A 25258-nucleotide genomic window follows, 5' to 3' on the forward strand; every position below is an offset into this window, starting at 1 on the left:
TTTATAAAACTTAAAACCCTTAGCTCATCTAAAGATGTTGGCTTGAAAAATAAACTGGCAAACCACAGACTTATAACACACACACAAACACACAAAACAACACATACACATTCTCTCTCAAACACACACACACACACATCTCTTGCACACCTGACTACCCTGGAGATCATCTGATGACTTCTGGTAAAACCGTTATAACCTCAATTTTCAGTCTCTTAGTTTGGAGAACAAAGAAAATCAGAAATAGAAGGCTTCACATCTGTAATAAATTCAGGCCCTTGGAAAGAAGTAACTGTGTTAGACAAGGTGTATTAATTATTCTAAACAGTCACGGGGCTGGGAGATGGCTCAGCTATTAAGAGCATTGCCTGCTTTCCCAAAGGTCCTGAGTTCAATTCCCAGCAACCACATGGTGGCTCACAACCATCTGTTATGAGGTTTGGTGCCCTCTTCTGGCCTGCAGGCATACACGCAGACAGAATATTGTGTATGTAATAAATAAATAGATATTTAAAAACAAAACAACAGTCACTCTTTAAACTCTAAATTCTGCAGAGCCAGCATTGTCTTTCAAGGAACAGAGATACTTGGTTGATTCCTCCTCTATACACAGCTGGAGTTGAACTCACGGCCTTGGGCCTAAGTGTAAATTCTAGCTCAGGGCTCCACCTTCACATTCATGACGTGGTTACCTAAGCTCTTGTTCTTCTTGGGTCGTGGGAAAAGTGGGGAATTGGGTGTAGATGGCTATTATAATAACACTTGTTTTATGTTTAGAGCCAAAGTAACTGTTTATCTGAAGAAAACAGCTGCCAGCTACTTAGCTACTAGAAGGAAGGCGGCCAAATGGAAAGAGAATTGTTGTTGGCGCCTGAGGATGGCATTTCAGGAAAAAGATAAGAGATAAAAATCTCTGGGGGGAGAGAAAAAAGCAGCAGCCCTCCACTCGTCACTTGTGGGAAGCAGCGTGGCACGGTGCAAGGGATAACATGAATCCCACGTCTCCCGTGTGCGGCACCCGGTCAGAGGCGCATCTTAATCGGTTCCTGCCACGCTTTTCACTGTAATGGAGATAGATAAATGATGTTCCCAGAATGAAGAGCAAAGGACCTGGAGCTGGCGGCACCGGGTTCAAATATGAATGTGCTAACCCCGCTTGCCTTTTCCATTCGGTATCCTACACTGTTGTAACAGCACCGAAGTAGGAACCTGAAGAAGGGAATAACTTTCCTGGATATACAATTCTGAATTGATAATATTTTCCCTTAATTTTTTTGTGTGTATGAGCATTTTGTCTGTATGTCTGCTTCCCATGGAGGTCAGAAGAGGGTGCCAGATCCCCTGGAACCATATGAGTGCTAGGGATCGAACCTGGGTCCACTGGAAGGCCAGTCAGTGCTCTTAATCACTGAGCCACATCTCCAGCCCCTCCTTAGCTTTGTTGTTGTTTTTATTTTTGTTTGTATTTTTGTTTTTTGTTTGTTTTTCAAGACAGGGTTTCTCTGTGTAGCCCTGACTGTCCTGGAACTCGCTCTGTAGACTAGTCTGTCCTCAAACACACAGAAATCTGCCTGCCTCTGCCTCCTAAGTGCTAGGATGAAAGGCATGCACCACCACTGCCTGGCTCTCTCCTTCGTTTTTAAGATTATCATTCCTTACATTCATATTTTCTCCCCCCACCCCATGTCGTGTGTGTGTGTGTGTGTATGTGTGTATGTGTGTGTGTGTGTGTATCATAGGCTTGCAGTAGGTACCCTGACCTCTGGCCATTTTGATGGCCCATAAAAATCTTTAGGATCTCTTTTTAAGGTCATGAGATGGCTCAGCAGTTAAAACCACTTGTTTCTCTTGGAGTTCAGTTCCCAGCAACCACATGGTGGCAGTCTCAGGGATCTGCCACTCTCTTCTAACTTCTGTAGACACTGCTTGTACGTTACATATACATGCAAACAGGAAAACACACACACAAAGTAAAAATAAATGTATTTTTAAAGAAACATTAAAAAATAATAAATACACTGGGCACGTTAGCACTTTTAATCCCAGCACTCAGGAGGCAGAGACAGGTGAATCTCTGTGAGTTCAAGGCCAGCCTGGTCTATAAAACAAGTTCCAGGATTGCCAGGGTTTTATGCAGAGAAACCCTGTCTCAGGAAAAAACACATATATATTTTTCCTTTTAGGAGTGAAGAGACAAGATGATTCTCTGAATGTGACCTGTTTCTCAGGGAGTAGAATAAATCACTCAATTCAGCAATGAAGGAGAGAAACCACAGAAGAAAGGATACTATACCACTCAAGGAGCTCCGTATTTCATGTGTGGGGGCCAAGTCATGGCTCACAGCCCAGAGCACAGGCTTCCGAGCTGGACGTCTGGACTGAAGTCCCCTTTAAGCCACCCAGCACACAGACTCTTCTAACCTCTCAAGAGTCTTAACTGTCTCACTTCTACAGGGAGTAAGACATGTCGGGTCAGTACACGGAGGACAGACAGAGTGAATAGTATGTAAAGCGTGCACAAGTATGTGATGACGCTACGGCATTATTATAGAGAATGGTGGCTGTCACACTGCTACAGAAAGTTACCTACACGGTCTATGGGGCTGAGCCAGCACACATGCTGACGAACATCTCACTCTTTCCCTCTTACAATGACGACATTAATGTATGCCCTTATCCTATCTCTCCAACCCTAATGGCCTACCTGTCCTCTGTCCCAATGCCACTCAGTGTAGTTAGGCTGCTATTCCTAAACAGGTCACAGATTCAAGGCCGCTGCTCTGAACTTATGGGTCGTGACCCCTAGGTCGAACGACCTTCTCACAGAGATTACCTCAGATCATCTGCATATCAGATATTTACATTATTTTCATAACATTAGCAAAATTACAGTTATGAAGTAGCATCAAAGCAATTTTATGGTTGGGGTCCCTACAACACAAAGAACTGTACTAAAGGGTCACAGCATTAGGAAGGCTGAGAACCACTGGACTAGGGCGTTCCACAGTCTATAACACTTCCAATGAGCAGCACATTTTTTAAAGAAGTAAACCAAGGTTCTGCTATCGAAATTGAATTAATACCTTCCAATCATCTCCGGTATATGAAATAAAGTTAGTTAGTGGACTTAATTCCCTCAATTAATATGAGACAGGCACAGTTCTACTAACTCATTTGATCTTTGAACTGCCTTTCTGTATCGTGAGCTTTACATCTCTGGACTTAACCAACTGTGGACTGAAAACCCTTGGAGGGGAAATGTGTCTGTACTAAATATTAGAGACGTCTTTTGTCATTATCCCCGACCCGGCACAGCATAAAAGAGATCTGAGCTGCGCTCCCGTTCTATCAGCTGCTCTGGCCACCCAGAGAGGACTCGCCACATGAGGTGACCATAGGCTGCACTGCACCATTTTATATAAGGATCTTGAGCATCCACAAATCTTGGTAGCCACGAAGTGGTCCTGAAACAACCCCAAGATGCTAAGGGATGACTCTATTAACGTATTCCTAAACAAATCTAATTGTTTGACCCTTCCTATGACTCAAGGTACGAGGCAACACTAACATAATAATAACAAAATTGGAAATATACCTAACAAGTATTTTTAAATTGGCAAAAACAGGGCTGGAGAGAAGGCGCAGCAGTTCAGAGCTTGGACGGCTCTTGCAGGGGACTCAAGTTCCATTGCCAGCACCCACATCAGGTGGCTCACACCACCTGTGAGTCCAGCACCAGGGGCTGACACCGTCTCCTGGCCTCTGCACACTGCACCTACATGCACATATCTGTAGTTAGTCCATCCGTCCATCTGTCTGTCTGTGTCTTTCTCTCTCACACACAATTAAAAATAAAGTAAGTAAATCTAAACTAAAAAGAAAATGGAAAAGCCAACTGTACACAATTTCAAAGCCTTCAAAACACCCCTGCTTTTATAGTTCATACATAAAATAGGGTCACAGTTTTACTTCCTTTCTTTTTAAAAATTTTCTATTAAGCATATTTATATTGATTGAAATGTCGGTATATATTATCTAACCTGTAAAGCCCCTGGATAACTTTGAGTCAGGGTGTCGCTATGCAGCCCCAGGTAGCCTGGCGCCTGCTATGTAGACCAGACTGGGCTTGAACTCACAAAGATTCACCTGCTTCTGCCAAGTCCTGGGATTATAGGCTTGTGCCACCATTTCTGATAAAGTATACAGAAATATGTCTTGAAGAAAATTCCTCATTGGATTTAGCTAAAAATGTTTTCTAGCAAATGAAAAACAACCAAATCACTGGAGAAAAAAAACAAACAAAAGCCAGAGTCAAATTGGCTTAAACTTCTCACGCTTTTTCCATCTCCCTGATTATTACTTATTGAATCATAAATCTTCAAAGAAGCACAGCGGGATTTCGGCCTTTTACCTCTCTCCCGTCAGAGGGAATGGCCGTGTAAATAACTGAAATGGCCCCCAATATAGCAAAGAAACTTCAAAAAATGTTAATGAGTGCTTGTGATACATAACATAGAACTCGCAGTTATTGTACATGACTTTCAACTGCAGAGTAAGAAAAATGAAAGCTGCTTCGAAGTGTAAACTTAATGCTTGCCTGGGCCAGTCAGGTCTCTGGAGCTTATCATGGGACTGTTTTGAGGTTTTTGTTAAATGAAAGAACTTTATTTATTTTATTTTTTTAAGACTAGTCAAGTATAGTAGTGAAATCAGAGTAATCAATTATTAGCAATTGTTTACAATTGTATAACAATGCTAACAATTGCCATAAATGGCTGACTGTGAACAATCAACTGAAAGAACTCACTACCTTCGGACCAGCCTAAATGAAAGAATTTTAAAATGCTAGTTGATAAATGAAAATTCTATTTAGGGGCTGACCCATAAGGAGTCTACAACGCTGTGCGGCTGATAGAGCTGGTAACCCACGTCATCCATACAGCCCTGCCAAGTGACTCCAATTCCCCTTCACTGTTCATCTATTTTAGCGGGTGCTACATGCTATGGACCTGATTAATCCCGTTACAATACAATGGTCATTCCTGGTGACTGCACCTTCAAAATGCATTTCCAATGCTGACCACCCTCATCTTCACTATCTGCATACTGACCTAGGCCACCATCACTTCTCACTCCATTTCATATTTACTTAAAAATAAACATGGATTTTATTTGTGTTTTAAAAAAGCCTTAAGGTGTGTGTGTGTGTGTGTGTGTGTGTGTGTGTGTGTGTGTGTGGTCTGCCATATGTGGATGGACCTGGTGCCTGAGGTGGACAAAAGGAGGCCTCTGATTCCGTGGAACTGGAGTTATAGTGACTGTGAGCTGCCCCATGTGGGAGCTGGGAACAGAAGCCAGGTCGGCTGTAAGAGCCAGTGCTCTTAGCCCTTGAGGCATCCTTCCAGGTAGGGGGAGGAAGTACACCACAGAATGGGGTGGGCATCTCAGGGCAGCGTCTTCACTCAAATGCTGCATCTGTTTACATACTGTTGGTCTCTGTTGGAATATAAACTCCTGCACTACTACGTCCCCAGCACTTAGGAGAGAATGCACCAAGCAGTAATTCCTCAGTGAAGATCTGCAGAATAAATGGCTCAGTCCCAAATATGATGAAAAAGAAGTTTGAGGGGGCTGGCGAAAGGCTCAGTGGTGTGGAGTTCTTAATGACCTTGCTAGGACCTGAATGCCTTACAGTCATCTGTGGCTTCAGTTCTAAAGAATCCTGGCTCCAATTCTGGGGGACTCTACACCCTCTTCTGGCCTCCTTGGGCACCAGGCATGTATACAGTGCACATATGTGCATGCGGGGAAAACATTCATATATACAGGATAAATAAATCTATAAAAAAAATTTAAAGAAAAGTTTGTGATTAGGTGGTCCAGCAGGAGTAGTGGCCTGAATAAAAATGGCTCCCATAGGAGTGGCACTCCTAGGAGGTGTGGCTTGCTGGAGGATGTACATCACTAGGGGGTGGGCTCAAGTCACACCCAGTGTGGCTGTCAATTCCTGCTGCTTGGGGATCCAGATATAGAACTCTCAGCTCCCTTTCCAGCACCACGTCTTCCTGTGTGCCACTGTGTTCCCTCCATGATGACAATGGAAGCCAGCCCCAATGAAATGTCTTTCTTTTTAAGAATTGCCACGGCCACGGTGCCTCTTCACAGCAATAAGACCCTAACCGAGAGACAAGACAGCGGCAGACACTGGAGTCCTGCTGTGGTAGGCCTGACCTCGCTTTTGTAATGGAGGAATGCGGACCCTGAGACCTTGCATTAGAAAAGCAGTTGAATGCTTTTAAAGGGGCTTAATGAAGTTGAAGAGGGCAACATTAGTACGTGGCCTAGAGACTACCTTTGTGGAATCTTGGTGAAGGGTGTGGTTGCTTTCCGCCCTTTCCAAAGACTCTGCCTGAGGCTAAAGTGAAGAGGTTTGGATTAATTGCGTTGGCAGAGGAGATTTCAAACCAGCCTAGTATCGACTCTGTCCCGTGATCATGATTAGTGTTGACTCTATTGTAATCTATAAGGAAAAGGAGCAGACTGAGCAAAGAAAGTCACAAAATGTACAATTTGAGAAAAGGGGCACCAGGAAATGGAATGGAGAGAAATCCTGTGTTCAAGAAGATAAGCAAAACTGGGCACAGAGACAGGCAGACTTCTGTGAGTTTGAGGCCAGCCTGGTCTCCAGAGCGAGTTCCAGGACAGGCTCCAAAACTACAGAGATATTCTGTCTCGGGGGGAGAAAGAAAAAAAGAAGACAAGCAAAAATGTAAAAACCCTGATGTTAAATGGAATAAAAGGAGTGGTGATCTCAGGGCAAAATCCCACCCAGCTAAACTTCCAACTTATGAAAGGGAGTTAAAGAAAAACTTAGAGGGGCTGGAGAGATGGCTCAGTGGTTAAGAGCATTGCCTGCTCTTCCAAAGGTCCTGAGTTCAATTCCCAGCAACCACATGCTGGCTCACAACCATCTGGAATGAGGTCTGGTGCCCTATTCTGGCCTACAGACATACACACAGACAGAATATTGTATACATAACAAATAAATAAATATTTAAAAAAAAAAGAAAGAAAAACTTAGAGCCAGATGTGGTGCTGCACACCCCTAATCCCAGGACTCAGGAGACAGAGACTAATTCTAAATTCTAGGCCAGTCAGGCCTATAGATCAAGTTTCAGGACAGTCAAGCTTAGGCAGTAAAAGAAACCACTGAAAAAAAGAAAGCTGGTGAAGATGTACTTGAACCATCGGGCCATGTTCCAGCCCCACAAGCAGCAGAGCAAGCAGCTTCGGCTCAGGGTTCTGGCTTTCGAGTCAAGGACACAAGAAAGGGCCTATGGAATATTCCCCATGACTAAGGAAAGCCACTGAGGTCAGATGTGTGGCAGGGGTGTCCCTACATGGAAGCCTAGAGAGGCCATTGCATGAAGCTGTGACGGTGAAGCCAGGATTGCCTTGGAACACCAAGAAGTTGGAGACACCAGAGTCAGGGGAGAGCTGTTATAATTTAGAAAAGAAACAGCGGAAGCAGTCGTACCATGCAACAGAGCTCACATAGGAGGTTTACTGAAAGAGGAGAGAGAAGAGGCAGAAAAGGGGGCAAAGAGGGAGCAGAGACAGTTAAGAGTAGTGGTTGTTTTTCCAGAGGTTCTGAGTTCAATTCCCAGCAACATGGTGGCTCACAACCATCTGTAATGAGATCTGGTGTCCTCTTCTGGCCTGCAGGCATACATCCAGGCAGGACACTATACATAATAAATCTTAAAAAAAAAAAAAAAAAGACTGGCGACCAGCTATGAACTGCTCTGGTCACCTGCCACCTCTGCCATGAACCTTGGACTCTAACCCTCTGGAACTATAAGCCCAAAATAAACTCTCTCTTCTATAAGTCGCCTTGACTGTGGTGTTTTATCACAGCAATAAAAAAAAGTAACTAATACTAATGAGAATACATCTTAGAATATTTTAGTATAACTAATGCCAACATTACTCATTTAAATAATTGACATAGAAGAAATAAGAACCAATTGTCTATACTTACTGTCTGACACAGAGCAGACACACAGTTTCATCCAAGGCTCCCAGTTCCTAGGGAAAGGGCTTAGAGAGGGCTCAGAGCTTGAGTACTTGTTGCTCTGTTAGGGGAGCTGATTTGGTTCCCTGCACCAACACAATCACCTGAGCTCTGGCTCCAGGAGATTTGACACCTTCTTCTGGCCCACATGTATGTGTTCCTGTGAGTCCACACACACAATCTTTAAAAGGTGTGATGACATGTAAGTATGAACATGTTACAAGGAAACCCACTGGTCTGTAGTGTAACAAAAAGCTTTAAAATAAAAGAGATAATTACCATAGGTTAGAGGAAGAAAAGTGGCCTGTTTAACCTTTGTTATCTGTACAGGTGTTTTGCCTGCATGTGTGTCTGTGCACCATGTACATGCAGTACCTGTGGAGGTCAGAAGAGGACGTTAGATCCCCTGGGACTGGAATTACAGATAGTTGTGAGCTTCCAAGTGGGTTCAGGGAAATGTACCTGGGTCTTCTGGAAGAGCAGTCAGTGCTCTTAACTGCTGAGCCATCTCTCCTGCCCATTAATGGTATTCAGAAAGACATTCTGCTCAGTCCACATATCATGGAAGCCAGAAAACACAGGAACGGTCATGCTTCATGAGTAACCAGAGTTGGAAGATGGTGACAGCGCTCAGCAGCACATGTGATACCGTGGGCACAACCTCTAGCAGTTGTAAGATAGAAACCAAAGGGAACCCTTCAAAACCTCCAGGAATGCGAGCTGGCTCTTCATCTAACTGCTGCTGGGAGATAATTCTGGTTTCTAAAGTGTGCTGGAACTAGAGCCCAGCACAGACTTCAGAAATTAGATTCACGGGAAGCCAGAGGGCTTTGTGTGTAGGAAAAAGCACCACAGCTGGAGAAGATGCTCCAAACACTCTTGCCATCCTTGGTCTCTCACAAATGAAGGGTTTTCTTGAGTTACACAACATATTCCATTTGTGATGCGAAAAGATACAAAAATCTCTCATTCATGGAAAATGAGAGACATGTCTTAGAAATAGCAACACGCAGCATGAGACGGCTTAATTTACACAGCGCACACTCTAATGGTCAAGATATAAGTAGCTCCCAGGATGACTGGCTATTATTCAAATCGAATATTCCACTGGTTTTTCAAGCCACTGAGTTATCTTCTAAGGTGCCTCTTCCTGCTGGTGAGAGTAAAAGAAATGCAAAATATACACAGTTTGGTGGTGCACACCTTTAATCCCAGCAGGCAGAGGCAAGAGGATCTCTGCAAATTCCAAGACAAACAGCCTACCTTGTAAGACCCATCTGAAACCAACAAACAAAAAGTTAAAAGGAATTCAAACTAAGTGTCTAAGGCAGACGCCCTATATATACTAACAACACAAGCTAATTCACTGATCAAATCATCTCCCGGGAATAAACAGTAATTACACTGGATAAAAAGACGCACACAATAAATAAGCCTATAAAGTCAAGTTTTATCAAATACCAGTGTTTTAAAGACATTCAACTAAGTATACCAAAAAAGATACTTAAAAAAAAATTCTCCCAAGGTTGTTTTTGTTGTTGTTATGTTGGGGTGTGTGTGTGTTTGTTTTGTTTTGTTACCACAAGGTCTTAGTCAGGCTAACCTCCAATCACTCAGTGGCCAAGAATGATCATGTCCTGAGCTCAGGATCCTCTGCCTCTATCTCCCACCAGGCCCAGTTAGACAGACACCGAGGATCCAAGCCAGGGCTCCAAGTCACCAGAAAAACTCTCCCTAACTTTAAATCATTTCCTGCTAATACAACGATACAATGTATTATTATCCACATTATTCATTCCTCACTCACAGAGAAAGCCATAAAAAGTGTCCTCTTGTGGCAGCAAGCGCTCAGACTAACTCAGCTCATACATTTCTGATGAGCAATAAAAACAAATTACCACTGTCCCAAAATTCTCAGCAAATAAAATGTAAACAGAGAAAACCCAAGATTGAGGGGCTGGAGAGATGACTCAGCGGTTAAGAGCACTGACTGTTCTTGTAGAGGACCTGGGTTTGATCCTCAGCACCCACGTGGTGGCTCACACCATCTGTAATGGGATCTAACGCCCTTTTCCGGTGTGCAGACCCATGTGCAGACAGAGCACTCAGATACATAAATACGTGAGTCTTTAAAGAGGTACACCAAAAAAGAGCCGGGCAGTGGTGGCACAGTCTCAGCACCCAGGAGACAGAGGAAGGCAGAACTTGTGAGTTTGAGGCCAGCCTGGTCTACAGAGTGAGTTCCAAAACAGGCTCCAAAGTTACACAGAGAAACCCTGTCTTGAAAAACCAATGAATGAGTGAATGAATGAAGGAAGGAATGAATAAAGAGTTATACCATCTTGTAGATTAGCTAGTTATGTATGATATCTTCGCTATTAGAGCACACTGTGTAACTAGGATGTCTCACGCTGTAAATTAGGATGTTTTGCTATTTCTAAAATCCACAGAGGCAAGAGTGGTAGGGAATGCCTTCTCTTCTGCCGTAGGAATCTGACGGTGGTGATTTTCCCCAGCACACAGCCCTCAGCTCTAGGGTGCATCTTATTTCTGAATCGGTGTTGGTTCTCTGTTTAGCCAAGAAAGCAAAGGCTGGGTAAACTGGTTGAAAAAGCTCGGCTCCTGTGCTGAACCACTACCTATGTAATGCTGGTGGCAGACACAACAACACCAGGATGTTATGTGCAGCTTTCCTGTCTTCTCAGCAGGGTTCTCCCAGGTCGAAGCCCAAACAACAGGAGTCAAACGCCCATATCTGAGAACAGGACACAGCTGACTCTGCAGACACCACTCGTGACCCTTCTCAGGGGTGGGCATCAACTAACTGTCATCATCTCAAGGGACAATGGCGAAGCCTTTAAAGGTACAAGGGGGGTGGGGTGGGAGTCTGTGCTAGCCCAGAACCCTGGAGAGCAAGGGAAGGGAACCTCACGATAGCCAGTCTGTACTTAAGTAGGGTTCCAGAGATATGTAAGTAGGAGGACCTGACATCTGGCACCTTCGCAGCAGATAAAAACAGCCAGCTCAAGCTAGTTTTTTAAAAATGGAAAATGGTAGGGCTAGCTAGGCAGTGGAGGTGCATGGCTTTAATCCCAGCACTTGAAAAGCAGAGACAAGTGGATCTCTGCGAGTTCAAGACCAGCCTGGTCTACAGAGTGAGTTCCAGGACAGATAGACAGATACATGGATGGATGGATGGATGGATGGATAGATAGATAGATGGATAGACAGATAGATAGATGGATAGATAGATGGATGGATGGATGGATGGATGGATGGATGGATGGATGGATGGATGGATGAATGGATAGATAGATAGATAGATAGATAGATAGATAGATAGATAGATAGATAGATAGATAGATAGATAGACAGACAGATAGATAGATGGATAGAATGCAATAAGTTAAGAAATAAAAATGGTGTGGCTAGAGGAGTTGTGTGGTTAAGAGCACTCTGCTCTTCCAGAGTCTGGTTCCTAGCTGCTGCATTTGAGAGGCTCACAACTGGCTGTCACTCCAGCTGTAGGGGACCCAATGACCTCTCCGTCTCTGTGGCACTCTCGCACACATACACACATAAATAAAAATTAAATCTTAAGAATGGCTTAGGAAAGCTAGGCACGGTGCACAGACATGTAACCTCAGCGCGAAACTGTCTGAGGCAGGAGGATTTCAAGTCTACGGTGACCCAGGGCTACATAGCAAGATAAGCTCTTGTAGACCAGGCTGGCCTCGAACTCACAGAGATCCACCTGTCCCTGCCTCCTGAGTGCTGGGATTAAAGGCGTGCGCCACCACTGCCTGGCAGCAAGACAATCTTATTTTATTTATTTATTTGTTTTTTTTTTAATTTTTGGTTTTTCGAGACAGGGTTTCTCTGTGGTTTTGGCAGAGGCAGGCAGATCTCTGTGAGTTCGAGACCAGCCTGGTCTACAAGAGCTAGTTCCAGGACAGGCAGCAAGACTATCTTAAAGACAAAATAAAATGAGCGAGCAGGGCGGTGGTGGCACACGTCTTTAATCTGAGCACCAGGGAGGCAGAGACAGGTGGATCTTTTGAGTTCGAGGCCAGCCTGGTCTGCAAGAGCTAGTTCCAGGAGAGGCTCCAAAGCTACAGAGAAACCCGGTCTCAAACAAAAACAAAAACAAAAATAAATAAATAAATCAAGTAAATAAACAAAACTTGTCTTAGGTAAAACAATCAAATGAAGTTTCATCAGACAGGAAGTTTTATAAACTACAAGGTGGGAAATTATATACAACGTAACTTTAATACCATAAAGCTTTTAGAATTTCATTACATTAACTCAATATTAGAAAAGATAATTAAGCAAATCTTAATCTTTTTATCTAATTACCCTTAAGAAGCTTTCTCTGAAGCCAGCACCAGCTGCCCTGAACTGGAACATGGCCACTTAACACAACACTAGAAAGTCAACAAAACCCTCACTTCCACTGTGTTGGAAGACTGCAATTTTCCCCAGACACTCCAGAGATACAATTTAGAAAGTTTGAAAAGTCACAGGGTAGGACTGGAGAGATGGCTCAGCAGGTAGAGGTGCTGCTACCAAGCCTGACCACCTGAATCAGAGCCCCTGGCCCTGCGGTAGGAGGAAGAAACGGATTCCCATAGGTTGTCCTCAGACCGCACGCACACCGTGGGTGCCCACACAAATAAATAAGTAAATAACGTGCAATGCTTTTTAAAGTCATCAAGTCACACTAATATTATTTTTAGAAATGTCCAGAGTCCTGGTGGCCAAGAGACAGCTGTACTTCTAGCCGCCTACATAATCACTGGTATATTTTGGTGTTTCCTCCTGGTCTTTTTTTATGAGACTATTTTTATGTAGCTGTAATGAGGATGTATTTATAATTGTATCTTCTTATTTTTTCATTTTAAAGCTACATAAAAGTTCTTTGGAAAAAAATCTCTGCCACCGTGGAACCATATAGTGTGACAACTCTGCCTGTTCCCGCAGAAGTGAACACCAAGCTGCTAGATTTAGGTAAGTGACACAGCCTTGATAGTAAGGTACATTTGATAGACAGGATTTATACACTCCTAAGGTCTACTCGGGCTCACAGAAAAATTTGTCTCACCTTGTCTTTGCTTACTTTAAACTTAAGCTATTTGGATAAACTAAACTAAACCAAAAAAAAAAAACCCTACAATATTCTATAATGGAGTGCCTGGTCTTGTTTGTGTGTGTGTGTGTCCAAGAAAGTCCTTTTCCCAAGGCCAGGTATTTAGACACCCCCCTATTCTCTCAGGGGCTTAAGAAAGTTCCTGCTTGCTAAAAAGGGAGCCAAAGCTCTGGCAAGAGGAACTTTCAGCCCTCCTTTAACACGTGACTGGTGCCTATTAATTTGTCAAGGTCAACGCTGGCTTTCTCAATCCCTGATCACAAGCCACACCCCAGCTCGTTTCTCCCTTTCTCCCATTTAATCCTTTGTGCAATTGTAGAGTATAAAAGGTGTAGCCTTAGCTCGGTGGTGGTGGCGGCTGCACACGACGTTAATCCTAGCACCCAGGAGGCAGAGACAGGTGGATCTCTGTGAGTCTGAGGCTAACCTGGTCTACAGAACGAGTTCCAGGACAGGTTCCAAAGCTACAGAGAAACGAAAGAAAGAAAGAAAGAAAGAAAGAAAGAAAGAAAGAAAGAAAGAAAGAAAGAAAGAAAGAAAGAAAGAGAGAGAGAAAGAGAGAGAGAAAGAAAAGTGTATCCTTTTTTCAATCAGGATGGGGCAGCCATCCTGATTCACCCTCAGATCTTGTCTCTATCCCCCCTCACCGCCAACTCCACACCTTCTCTTTGAGACCTGAACCCCACTGGAGCTGGACTCTGGCAAGTAACCAAGGCTCAGAGAGAACCTTCATTAAAAAATACAATACATCTTTCTTTTTTTAGGATTTATTTTTAATTCTGTGTGTGTGTTTGTGTGTTTATGTGGGTGTATGCACATGAGTGCCGGTGCTCACCGGAGCTAGAGGTGTCAGACTGCCATGGAGCTGGAGTCACAGGAAATTGTGAGCCACTTGATGTGGCTGCTGGGAATCGAACTCAGATGGTTTGGAAGAGCAGAACGTGCTCCCAACCACTGAGCCGTCTCTCCAGCTCTGGTATGTATCTTCTTTGCAAAGTTTCTTTTGTACAAAATAATATCTGTATGGTTAATTGTTGTATATAGGAGGGTTTTTCTTTTTTGTTGTTGTTGTTGCTGTATAGAATTCTATTTAGTGGTAAAAACGCCAGCATTTACTTTTTTACGTCTCCTGTCCTGCTGATGTTTATATGGACTGTCTGTAGATCTGGCCCCTGCTAACAAGCAGGGCTGGGGTAGAGCTCACTTACTTGCCTAGCTCGTGCCAGACACACACTGGATTCCTGGCATCACACAATAAAAAGCTGTTATCAACAGTTCATATATATATATATCTTTGATAGACATAATCTTTTTTTTGGTATTATCTAAAATTGCTATGTTATGGGGTGGGTCTATTACTACAACACACTGCCAAGTACTTTTGCAAAGCAGTTGGACTAAGTTACACTCTCAGCAGCAAATAGGAATCTAGTCCCTCCTGATCTCCCCACCACTTAGATCTGCTGCCTTTGAGCTCTAGCCCCTCTGGTAATAAAGGTATCTCATGGTTGCTGTGTGAACTTCTCAACCCCAGTACACAGCCCTGGCTGGGCTAGAACTTGCAATCTTCCGACCTCAGTCTCTGAAGTAGTTGGTATTACATGTGCACGCCAGCACATCTGGCTCAAACTCATTCATCTGTACTATATGACTCTTCATTGCTATACAAATACAATCGTTTTTAATTGCTTTTATAAGCAATCACTCTCTGTTGAAATTAGTACCTCATAAATTCCAGAAACACTGCCAATTCAGAACAGGCCAGTTCTCAGGCATTCTGACTCAGTGTATATGTACCATAGATGGTAACTCAATCACAAAAGTAGACAAAAGCCCAGAGAGATCACAGGAGTGTTCAGAATTATGGAAGCGAAGAAGACAGGAAGACTGAGACTTGAGTGTCTGTTGGTCATCAAGACCCGGGCGAGCGGTAAGGAGGATGCTGCCTGCGAGATGGCAGTGAACTAGGAGTGGATGGGGCCATGAAGCTCGGGAGCAGCAACTGTAGACAATCATTCAAGGAGTTAACCCAAGCCGGCAGCAAGGGGACGACACAGTGAGGGCTGGGAAGGAACACTGGGTGCAGGAGAGCTTTTCTCGTTAGCACAGGAAAGAAGTTATATTTAAACCCGGGTGGGAAGGCATCAGGAAGGAAGGGGGAAGAAACAAGGATAGAGAACAGAAGCCCAGAAGGGAGAGAAGGCAGGGACCTCCAGTGGGACCTGGAGAGGTGCGCGGTCACCAGGAACAGGGCTGCTCTTCCCCTGGAGCAGGAGTATGGACAAGCGAAGGACGAGGGATGCTGGCAGATTTGCAGGCTTAAGGGGTACACGATGAGGAACTTCTAGCGGAGGGCTTTTACAGCTTCCCTGCTTTGAAATAATAAGCATGAATATCTGCCAAGAGGGAAGAGATGGAGAAGCAAAGGCTTGGAGAAGTAGGAGTATCTCAATTAGGCTTTGTGAAAACACAAAGCAAGAGCACATGGTCCCACTGGCACAAGGCTTTTTTTTGGGAGGGGGGCGCGGGAAATACAAGGGTTTGAAGCCAGGGCTTCACACATGCTACAGAAGTGTTCACCCCTGAGCTCCAGCTCCAGCAGTACACAGTGCTCCACCTGAGCTCCAGCTCCAGCAGTACACAGTGCTCCACCTGAGCTCCAGCTCCAGCAGTACACAGTGCTCCACCTGAGCTCCAGCCCCAACCGTACACAGTGCTCCACCCCTGAGCTCCAGCCCCAACCGTACACAGTGCTCCACCCCTGAGCTCCAGCCCCAGCCCTGCACAGTGCTCCACCTGAGCTCCAGCCCCAGCCCTGCACAGTGCTCCACCCCTGAGCTCCAGTCCTGGCCCTGCACAGTGCTCCACCTGAGCTCCAGCCCCAGCCCTGCACAGTGCTCCACCTGAGCTCCAGCCCCGGCCCTGCACAGTGCTCCACCTGAGCTCCAGCCCCAACCCTGCATAGTGCTCCACCTGAGCTCCAGCCCCAGCCCTGCACAGTGCTCCACCTGAACTCCAGCCCCAGCCCTGCAAAGTGCTCCACCTGAGCTCCGGCCCCGGCCCTGCACAGTGCTCCACCCCTGAGCTCCAGCCCCAGCCCTGCACAGTGCTCCACCTGAGCTCCAGCCCCGGTCCTGCACAGTGCTCCACCCCTGAGCTCCAGTCCCGGCCCTGCACAGTGCTCCACCTGAGCTCCAGCCCCAGCCCTGCACAGTGCTCCACCTGAGCTCCAGCCCCAGCCCTGCACAGTACTCCACCCCTGAGCTCCAGCCCCAGCCCTACAGAGGGCATTAGTAAAAGCTGGGATCTCCAAGAACATCTGTCACAGATTAGAATTCAGTTAACGTGAGCCAGGGAGCCATGGTCACAGCTGTCACCGGAGGAAAGGTCCTTAAAGACTCATGTCATACAGCTAAGGATTGAGGCAGGGTCCTGCACGTGGCCACAGGGAATAAAATAAAGGTTCTCAAAAGGATGGTGGTGTGATTTCAGTGTAAACTGTCCCCCTATGCTCAAGTTTTGAGCATCCCCAGACCATGGTGCAGTTTTGAAGACTATGGAAGTTTTAGGAGGTGGAGCCTCAGTGAAGGAAGTGAGTCACTGGAGGCCGGCCTTACAGTTTGGTAAGCCTGGCTCGACTTCCTGTCTCTGCTTTTTGAGGGCAGACCTGTGTGACATGTGCTGACACACTGGCAGCCATGTTCCAGAGCACAGTGGACTCTATCCCCAAAGACTGGGAGCTAAAATGCCTCACCCACTGCTTCTGGCCTGAGATCTGGTCACAGCAATGAGAAAATTAACTAACACAGATGACCTGGGCTGGTGACAGCAAACGAGGAGGAAGATGGGCAAAGTATGGATATGATGTTTATTTGAAAGTCAGTAAAAGATACCGTGAAAACAAAAAAATAAGGGAACGACTTCAAGTAGAACATTGGAAAGTTGGGGGAAAGCTTATGTTTCTGTAATCCCTAGAGCAGTGGTTCTCAACCTTCCTAACGCTGCAACGGCTTAATCTATAGCTCCTCATATTGTGACCCCAACCATAAAATTATTTTTTTCCATAAAATTATTTTGTTGCTACTTCATAACTGTAATTTTGCCACTGTTATGAATCATAATGTGAATATCTGTGTTTTCCAGTGGTCTTGGGTGACCCCTGTGAAAGGGTCACAACCCGCAGATTGAGAACAGCTGCTTTAGGGGAAAGAGGAAGGAGAGGAACAAGGGAAAATGTAATACCCGGCATCCATCTTTGGAAGCCCCCTCCCCCTGGGAATTGCCTTGGTCTGGACTCCACCTCCCAGAAAGCCCACCAAGCAGTGACCCCTCCCCAGGGAGGGTCAGGACTACTCCCACAGGCCATTTTAGACTGCTGCCAAGAGAATGAACACATGGTCTCTGGGTTTTAAGTGGTCTCCCCTGCTGTCTCTTCCTTGCCATGCTTCCCCAGCCACCTGGGGGCGCTGCATTAAACGTGGGCATCTTTTATTGGGTCTAATTTGGTCTGATTGAAATTATTTGCGTCGGCAGAGAGGCTTGTCTTAAGAATATTCCTAACAGAAAGAACATGCAGGAAAGGGGTGGAAGCCCTTTCTGGAAGGGCTCGCGAAAGAAAGAACGGTGGTAGTTCTTACCGAAGTGGAAGATGAGAAAATGTGTGTGCCGTGAGACCAAATTGGTTGATTCTGTTCAGGTCATATGACCCTACTATAGTAAAAAGGGAGTATCTATGATAAGAATTAAAGGCCTGGCTACCTGAGAATAGCTCAATTGCTTGTTTGTTTACTTTGAGATAGACCCTGACTGTATTATCACAGGCTAACCTTAAACTTCTGAGCCTCCTGTCTCAACCTCAGGATACAATCTTTAAGAGCTGCTCAGTGGTGAGCTGTGGTGAACAGACAGGGGACAGATCCTTAGCTGACGCTGGAGAACATGATTCATAGAGGGGATGAAGTATATAATTCTTAAACTCTCTCAGAACCTGGACACAGTAAAAAGAAAATAAACTTGGACCAAAGATAGGAAAATTACTGACCACCCCTTGCTTCTCAAGAGTACACACAGAACGTCAGGGGAGCCAAGGAGACAAGGACCTGATAACAGCAAGAGCTGAGTCTGGGCTCAGGGTGGTGGCACACACTCTAACCCAGAGCTCTGGAGGAGGCTGAGGCAGGAGGATGCCTCAAAAGTTAAGGCTATCCTGGGCTACAGGAGGCCCTCAAAACAGCAAATCTGAAGTCTCAGTTAAGGGGCTAAGACAAGGGATGTTTATGGTGAGAAAGCGAGTTCTGGGAAAGTGGCAAACACAAAGGAGGCACTCAACAGCAAAAGGGAAGACGACGGAGGGCAGCCATGATGTGTCATGTGGGTGCTGGGACAGGGCAGCCATGATGTGGGGTGGGAGACGACAGGGCAGCCATGATGTGGGGTGGGAGACGACAGGGCAGCCATGATGTGGGATGGGAAAAATCAAAGGCAAGTTGTGTAAGGGCAGCAACAGCTGAAGAGAATGCCGCTGTGGTTTTACACACACAAGGTTCACAAAACAGTAACTTCCATCACCTTATAAAGAACGGCATACAGTTTAAATCATATATTATCTCATCATTGTTTTCAATTCCGACATAAATCATGTAAGAACTAAAATCAGAAAAGATTCACCGTAATGACACAGGCAACTTCTCCTACCTCCAGTGTGGAGAACACATGGACAATGCTCTGTGCTTATCAGGTTCACTTAGGAGTCCGTTTCATTCTTTTGCATTTAATTGGGTGAGGGTTGAAAATCCCAGCTGAAACAATGAGCTGCCGTAAAGTGGTAAAAATAGCAACACGCTCAGTAGTGGAAGTTTTTTAGTCTCAATACAAAACGATCATTCTTCAGAGTAAATAAAGAACCAATCTCAAGAATTTGATGTCTTCTGGAACAAACCTTGAAATTACCTGCCAACGCCATAGGTGAGGAAGCATTTCTTTTTCAACAGGGTCTCACCGCGTACCCCTGGTTAGCCTGGAGCTCCCTCTGTATACTAGGCTATCCTTGAAAAAGAGACACATCCGCTTCTGATGAGATTAAAGGTATGCGCCACCCCTGCCCAGCTAAAGGGCTTATTTTTATGTGTATGAGTGTTTTGCCTGTATGTATATAAATGTGCCACATGTGTGCAGTGCCGTGGGAGACCAGAAGAAGGCATCACACTCCCTGGACGGTTGTGTCATGTGGGTGCTGGGAACGGAAGCCAGGTCCTCCATGGCGGCAGCGAGTGTTCTCAACTGCTCAACAATCTATCCAGCCCCCCAAGTGTTTGTTTGCGTAGCCCTAGTTGGCTGTGAGCTCACTGTAGAGCTGAAGACGCCCTAGAACTCCTGACCCTCCTACCTCCACCTACCTCATTCTAGGGGTACAGATTTTTACCACCACATCCAGCTTCTGTGAATCTGGGATCAAACCCAAAGCCTCTAGCAGGCTAGGCAGGCATGCTACCAACTGAGCTACACCCAGTCTCTCGTTGAAAATACTTGAAAGGGCTTGTTTTTTTTTTTTAAAAAAAAAGGGCGGGGGGGGGGGCTAGGGTAAGGCTCAGGCTGGCTTCGAACTCCTGTGCAGTCCAGGGTGACCTTGCATTTCTGATTCCCTGGCCTCCACTTCCCGGGTGCTAAGATTCCAGGCAAGGACCACACCTAGTCTTACGTGTGACAGTGAAGGCTGGTTGCAGGGCTTCAACCAAGCGACACAGGCCCTCTAGCACCCAGGCTGCATCTCAGCCTGAAAGTTGTTTAACTTTCCATTAAAGCTCATCTGGATGCTTTTTGACAACTGGCAAGCTCTCTTCCTGAGTGAGTCTGGGTACCGGTGTCAACCTCAGCTGGTTACCTCTGAGATCTCCGTCACCCATTACCCTCATCCTGGGCTCTGGATCCTGCCTGACATCTGCATCTCGTTGCTCTACAGACACTTCAAACTCAACAGGTTCAGAACGGAGACAATTATCATCCCATCCCATGAAAAATAATAAAGCCAGCCTCTGTAGTCACTGAGTTTTCCAAGCTAAGAAACAAAGTCATTGCCCTTTTTGCTCCTCCGCTAATGGATTCTTGAACACTCCCTATCCCCTGTCTTCATGGCTGCCCTCTCCTCTTCCTCCGGATCCTCATCTGCCCCGCCAGGAGTACTTCAATAGCAAACTTGGCCCATCTATCTTATCAGCCTCCAAACCTATCTCCCTGCCTTCTGCCTGGCTTCATTCAATCCAGCCACCACACAGAACCATCATGTGTAATCTTGTCTAATTACTGCTGACCCTTCTCTGGCTCTCCATTGTCTCCAGACTCAGTTGTGAAGTCCTCACACAGATTCTCTCCAGTAACTGGTGTCCACAGACTCATCCCCCCGCCCCTGCTGAATCATAGCTTTAAACTATGTATTTGTTAAAAATTCATGTTACTTAAAAAGTATTTAAAAAAAAACTTCAATACCATATGCTACAGTGAAAGATTTTGCAGAGCTGAACTTAATCAGTCATTTCTTTATTCCAAGTCAGGGGACCTACCCCCACACTCACCTAGCAATTGCAGTGATCTAATGGAATAAATAACCGTGCTCGGCAATTTTCTTTTTCTACATTAGTTTTAGCCCAACCACCCACCTCTGTACCTCTTACTTTAGTAACCAGAACGCATTTCTTGAACTTACCGTACGCCACAAAGAGTTCCGGCCCTCATCCATACCTTCCCTGAGCTGGGCAAACTCCTAGCCATCCCTCAAAATCAATTCAAATATGGTACTTGATTCAACCTTTTCTACAGCCCTCCTCCCTACCACATTGTTTCCCGTTCAATTATATTTATACCTCTATTATCATACTAAAACTATAGTGACTTTATTTATTTATTGTTTGGGGACAGATTTCCCTACTTAGCCCAAGCCAGCCTACAAAATTTCCTGGTTCCTGCCTTACTCTTCCAGGTGCTAGGAGTACAGGTATAACCACCATGACTGGGACATTTCTTCTCCTGCTTCTAACATTTAAGTCATGGTTTGCGAACAGGTATTTTAAACTCCTTATTGAAAACAGACACATCTTATATTGGTAAGATAATGCCCTAAGTGGCTGGGAGTTTAAAAACAAGGAGAATCCCATGTCATTCACCAGAAGAAAAAAAAAGTTTTACATACAAAGTATAATTAAATTGTAGCTTGGACATGCCTCTATATCTTGTAATACCAGTTTTTCTGTCTGTCCCTCCTCCTCTTCTCCCTCCCACCCTCTCTCTCTCTCTCCCTCTCTCTCTCCTTTCTGCCTGTCTGATTTGAGATTCATAAAAATTCTGTCTTTTAAATACCTGTTGGATTTCACTGTGTCTTACAGAATTTGAACTCAATACATGGCAGAGATTGAGCACTGAGCTCAGGATCATTGTAGCCTGACACCTCTGCTGCCTGACCTGGTGGCAGGCGGTTACTCATCTTCTCTGTGCCTCTCATGATGACAGCATCCCTCAATGGTACATTTTGTGAGGACTAAAAAGCTAATACACAAAATGAATTCAGGACGCTGCCTGCGCTGAGCTTTCCAAATGGCTTTCCAGTACTTTCTTAGCCCCCTCAAGCAGAAGGAACACATATGCTCCCAGGAAGGAGGCCTCCTTCCCCTGCGTGCCAACAGTGTGGGTTCTCAACTATGCCTTGATAGTTGCTCAGTAAGTAAAACAAATACAAGGTGTTAGTTAGACCTGTAAGATCAACAAATAAACTTCCAGTAAATTCATTATGCAGAACATGCTTAAAGATGGTTTGAAAAATAGTTTTAGACAATCATAGTGGCAAACACCACAATCCTAGCACTCAGATCTGGATAGAATTTACTGCATGTTTGAGGGCAGCCTGAGCTACATAAGGCCAACCTGTCTCAGAAACAAAACAAAACAAAAGTTTCAAAACACCTATTTTCCCACGGAATCGTTGAAAATGTTTAAATAAAACTCTTTTTCTATAATTTTTTTTAATTTGAAACAAAACTCACCATAATAGCTTGGCTAGCCTGAAACTCACTATGTAGACCAAGCTGGCCTTGAACTCATAGAGATACACTTCCTCTGCCTCCCATGTGCTAGGATTAAAGGCATTACACTGGACTAAGGATTTATTTTTATTTACATGTGTGTGTGTGTGTGTATACATGACTGGAGAGATGGCTTAAGAGCACTGTCTGCTCTTTCAAAGGTCCTGAGTTCAATTCCCAGCAACTACACGGTGGCTTACAACCATCTGTAATCAGATCTGGTGCTCTCTTGAGGAAGAGACCTGGTCAGTCATCCTCATCAACTTAGACCATGAAACCCAACATGGACAAGTTCAAGAGAGCTGTCATATACAGGCTTCAGCATTGCCAGGGCATAAATTTCATTTTTCAATTTTAATATATATATTTATATATATACATATATGTGTGTGAGCATATACTACATATATGTCTTATCCCATGAAGCTGGAGTTACAGGCATTTGTATACTACCAGACATGTGTGCTAGAAACTGAACTCAGGTCCTCTGGAAGAGCATCAAGTGCTTTTAGTCACTGGGTCTTCTCTCCAGCTTCACAAAGAAAACTCTTAAAAGAGCACAAAATTATTTACTAGTAATTTCCCCTCTAGACCTCCACTTAATTCCACTATGGTATACAGTACCTATAGCAAAAGGACCGCTACAGATCATTTAAAAGTAATATGATTTCAGCCAGGCAGTGGTGGCGCATGCCTTTAATCCCAACACTAGGGAAGCAGAGGCAGGTGAATCTCTGTGAGTTTGAGGCCAGCCTGGTCTATAAGAGCTAGTTCTAGGACAGGTTCCAAAGCTACAGAGAAACCCTGTCTCGAAAAACCAAATAGTAATAACTATATGACTTCCAGCTGGGGCTGGGGGTGTGGCTCAGTGGTAGAGTTCTAGTAGTCACAAGACCCTAGATTCAACCTGCAAAGCAAGAGAAAAGAAGGGCCAAGGAGACAGCTCAGCACGGAGGGAAGCTTGCCATGGAGCCTGAACTCACACCCCAGAACCCATAGGACAGAAGAAGAAAATTAAGTCTCACGAATTGTTTCTTGCCCTCTAAATATGTGCCCTGTGTGTGTGCCCTGTGTGCCCACACATATAATAAATAAATTTTTATTACATTTATTAGTTTGTGGGGGGAGGCAATGTGGCGGGATACATTTGGAGGTCAGAGGACAATCTGCAGGAGCTGGTTCTCTCCTTCTACACATCCTGGGGACTGAACTCAGCTCTTCAGACTTGACAGCAAGTGCCCTTACACCCCAAGCCATCTCGCTAACCCTATAATAGGAGGAATTTTTTATTTTGTTTTGTTCTGTACGGTAGTGGGGTCACACTTATACCCGGGCTGGCCTCAAACTCACCATACCGTCAGTGGCCTGAGCTTTTGAACCCCAACATACACCTCTCTTATGCTGGGGTGGGAGGTGTGAACCGCCATGCCCAGTTTACCAAGTACTGGGACTGCACCCAAGACTCTGTGCGTGGTAGGTACATACATCACCAATAGTTACATCCATGTCCCTAATTTTACATTTTAAATTAGAAAAGGAAAGAGGCTGCCTATGGCTCTCCATCAAAAGCACTGATATTTCTGAGTCTAAAAAAAGTCCAAGTCTATTGCCACATTCGACAGACTAATGGAAGGCCATGAGACAATTACTGCAGCTCCTGGTTTCTGCCTTTGAAACGACTCCAGGAACCCGTCAGTAGCCCTAGTAGAAACCTCCTGGTTACAGCCTGCTATTCCCTTTTTTAATTTCCCATCTCCTCCTCATTTGTACAAGGAAAGGACACAGCCGTCTATAATAAAAACTGTACAAAACCCACAGCTACGTATTAACTGCTTTAGAAGATTCAGATCTTCCTATAAGGAGCCCCTCAATTTACAAAAACAATTTAAGTCCTGCTTTGAAGCAATGCTCTCAGCTCACTCGGTCAGATATCTTCAACAGTGACTATTTATCTAAGGCCGAGGAAAAGAGTCTCTCTGATTGGTACAAACTTCATGGCAAATGATTCCACAACACTATACAGATAGTATGCTATTTTAGAAAAGTTCATGACTCAGTTAAGAATAGATCCGCTCTCCAAACAATGGTGATTGTGTGGAAAAGAAGCGTAAATAGCTTATTTACATAGTAGGCAGAAGTTAGAACTTATCTAACATACTGTAGGCGAATCAGCAGCTTTGAGATAAAGGTGTACAGGGTGCCTACTGTGCGCTAAGCACTTAGTAGTTTCACAGACTAGACAAGCTCCAAGGTGCATGTGTATCAAACAATGTCTGACATCTGCAGAACGCGGTCACTCCTGTCCTTTGACCATGAGAACACCCATGGGCGTCCCAGTTTTACACTTAGGGGAAACAAGCTGGGAAAAGTTACCCTGGCGGAGGTGCGACGTTTTGTTTGTGGGCCGGAGCTCCAGAGTGGAGCCTACTGACTCATAATCTAATCATCATCTTCTCTCCTGGCTACTCCACAGTTGTACTTCCAGGCCCACTGTTGAATTTTTTTACTTAAAAAAACTACTTGACGACTTCCACTATTGAGCCTGCCAGACTGTTTGGAGGCAAAGAGCACGCATACACTCTTTACCCCTGTTTCAAGTGCACCGTCCGGGAACGTCCAAGTTCAAGACCGCCTGAGAGGCGCGTTTCCTCCGGGTGGCGAGCGCCCGGCTCCTCCGCCCGCGCCCCCAACCGCGCCTGCGGCTGCGGCTCGCACGCAGGCTGCCACCCGCCTTCCCTTGGCCCAAAGTGCCCAGCTCCCTGGAGACCACTGACACACGGGACGCCCCCAGGGGCAACGCCAACAGCTGAGAGACCGAGGCCCCGCCGCCTCACTCCCGGGCCGGCCGCATCCCATCGCCTACCTGCCTGGGCCGCGACACCGACTCCCGCAAGGATCCGATACTCGCATCTGTGGCCTCTGGGATCCAACTCTGGCCTCTTCGTCCCACCCCCGCAGATCGCAGTC

The 25258-nt window shown here is 45.2% G+C and overlaps 1 protein-coding gene across 1 annotated transcript in view; it reads right to left on the reverse strand.

The window, feature by feature from the left end:
* Nucleotides 1-25258, reverse strand: part of Dennd2c (DENN domain containing 2C) — a 76580-nt gene extending 51322 nt beyond the window's left edge. Inside the window, exon 1 of the mRNA XM_075981758.1 lies at nt 25155-25258. The gene's annotated coding sequence lies outside the window, so the exon portion shown is untranslated. The remainder of the gene's footprint in view (nt 1-25154) is intronic.

This window comes from Microtus pennsylvanicus, chromosome 7 (genome assembly GCF_037038515.1).
Source record: "Microtus pennsylvanicus isolate mMicPen1 chromosome 7, mMicPen1.hap1, whole genome shotgun sequence".
NCBI lineage: Eukaryota > Metazoa > Chordata > Mammalia > Rodentia > Cricetidae > Microtus > Microtus pennsylvanicus.